Raw genomic sequence first — 2,631 nt, 5'->3', positions numbered from 1 at the left:
TAGCCCAATGATTATAAAGAGACACGTTATTAAGAGGACTCAATGCTGGAATTCTTTACCTTGTTTCTCTCTTTTCTGTACTTCTATGTTCGCCTGTCAAAGAAAAAAAAAAAAGGGATAATCTGTCTCATTTAACTTAAAAGGTTAATGGCTTCAGACATAGCAGGATCCAGTACCCATGGATGTATATCAGGAGTCTCTGAGCCCCCGGGTCGCTGTCCGCACCCCCCACCCCCAGATCTCCCCCCACCTCCATTTCTCAGTTCTGCTTTTCTCAGTGCTGGCTTTATTCTCAGGCAACTCTCCCCATTATTAGCAAAGACGCCCCTCAGCCAGCTCCAGGCCCACATCCAGTGGGGCCAGCTCAGGGCTGGCTCCCATTGGACTGACTTGGGTCATGTGTCCATTCCTGAAGCAGTCACTGGTTCTGACCCACTGGCCTGAATCACATGCTCCCCTCTGGAGCCTGCAGTGGAAAATCAACTGGAAGACGGGCAGGGATGCCTGACCATGGACATCCACTGCACTGGGCAGACATCCTGCTCTCCACGCCTAGGATCCCTGCCCCCTGACTCCTTCCCTAGACCCCACAGCTGTAGCCTCAGGAGCTACTACCAAATTCCAGGCCAGCCCCTGGATGCAAAAATGGGGGTGCTAGAAGGGGAAGCAGGGAGGGTGTGTGCTATGCTGAAATGATGCAGGACAGACTGGGGTTCCCATACAGATTTTGCCACTCACCAGCTGTGTATTACAGGGCGAGTAACTGCCCCTCTCTGAACCTCGGTTTTCCCAGCCGTGAAATAGTAATAATGGCCAACGTGTCAATAGCACCTACTATGTGCAGTTGCCATTTTAAGCATTTTCTAGATACTTTTTAAAAATCCTCAAACAGGGTCTTCCCTGGTGGCGCAGTGGTTGAGAATCCACCTGCCAATGCAGGGACATGGGTTCGAGCCCCGGTCTGGGACGATCCCACATGCCACGGAGCAACTAAGCCCATACTCCACAACTACTGAATCTGCACTCTAGAGCCCGTGAGCCACAACTACTGAGCCTGTGTGCCACAACTACTGAAGCTCGCACGCCTAGAGCCCGTGCTCCACAATGAGAGAAGCCACCACAATGAGAAGCCCGCGCACTGCAACAAAGAGTAGCCCCCCCCACCCCCCGCTCACCGCAACTAGAGAAAGCCCATGCGCAGCAACAAAGACCCAGCACATCCAAAAATAAATAAATAAAATAAACAAATTAAAAAAAAAAACCTCCTCAAACAGACCTTATGAGGTGGGTACCATCATTATCATCCCCATTTTATAGTGAGACAAGAAAGGCCAAGCAGAGTCTAAAGTCACACGGTAGTCTGTGCAGCTCAGGAGCAGAGCTAAGTGGTGAAAGTGGCTGGCCCCATGCCAGGGGCAAGACCTGGAAAGTGCTGGGAGCATTGTAATGATGAGAGGGCAAATTCTGAAGGTGTGCTTGGTAGGAGCTTGCAGAGGGAGGGTGAGGGCAGAGAAGGCTCCACCAGCTGGTGCTGAAAAAGTCCTGAAACCTACATGTCAGCCTTGAAGCCTTCTCTGAGAGGTGTGGGGGAGTGCAGAGCAGGAAGGTGGGCGTGGGAGGGCGGGGCTGCAAGGAGGAAGGGGAAGAGGTTCTTGCTTCCTAAGCCTTCATCCAGTCATATCTTATCCTCACAACATGTTGTCAAAGAGGAAACTCAGAGAGGGAAAGCATTTTCCTCAAGGTCACACAGCAAGTGACCAGCTTCTGGATCTGAATCCTCTCTCTTTCTTGGCTTTTCCACTCTGGGGACCCAGAAGCCATTGGACTAGGCTCCCAGTGCTGAGGGGGTGAGGGGCAGGGAGGAGCTGGAGATCTAGGAGTGGGAGAGACTTGAAGGGTGATCAGTGCTGGGAGTGGTAGACATGAAAGCCTGGTGGGAGGGCCTCCAAGGAGGCACCCAGCACCCACCCACCAAGGCTGAGTGTGTGGGTTTCAGGGGCAGCAGGTAGCTGATGGGAGGCAGATTTGCAGAAGAGGTAGTGATCATTGGTCACCCTGCTCCCACCGGTTGAGGAAACTGAGGACTAAAACAGGGCCACTGAACTTGGCAATTTAGTGGTCTCTGGTGACCTTGGCCAGAGCAGTGCCAGGGAAATGCGGGAAGGAGACAGACTACAGATGTACAAATTATAGGATGATAATGATGTGGAGGGGTGAAGGGTAGGCTCCAAGGAGGGTGAGCAGGGAAACTTCTTGCTCCCCTGAAAATAGAGAAAACTGGGCATGGGGCATATGGGGACTCTGTACTATCTTTGTAATTTTTCTGTGAATTTCAAACTGTTCTAAAATTAAGTTTGTTTAAAAATATAGATGGCAAAGAGGTAAGAGTGGGTGTGGCTGGAGTTTGTAGGTGGCTGGGGGGAAGTAGGAATTTGAGGAAGGGAGAGCATGCAGGTAGGGCTTCTGTTTTTTGGATGTGAAACTGAGTGAGCAGGAGGCTGGGGAGGGGGCTTCGGGATGGGGAGATGAAAGGCATTCTGGGCTGGGAAAAGTCAAAGGAAGCAGGAAGGGACGAGGCTGGAGATCCCTCTACCTACCGCTCCCAGGCACCCCTCAGCCCTGCTGTGGGGT

General features: G+C 51.9%; 1 non-coding gene across 1 annotated transcript; it reads left to right on the top strand.

Annotated features, from left to right (window-relative positions):
* On the top strand, positions 1-120 carry LOC132518958 (small nucleolar RNA SNORD97). The gene has a single exon (XR_009540070.1). It is a non-coding gene; the product is annotated as a small nucleolar RNA SNORD97 (small nucleolar RNA).
* The last annotated feature ends 2,511 nt before the right edge of the window (positions 121-2,631 follow it).

This window comes from Lagenorhynchus albirostris, chromosome 3, assembly GCF_949774975.1.
Source record: "Lagenorhynchus albirostris chromosome 3, mLagAlb1.1, whole genome shotgun sequence".
Taxonomy (NCBI): domain Eukaryota; kingdom Metazoa; phylum Chordata; class Mammalia; order Artiodactyla; family Delphinidae; genus Lagenorhynchus; species Lagenorhynchus albirostris.
This window is presented reverse-complemented; position numbering and strand designations above follow the sequence as displayed.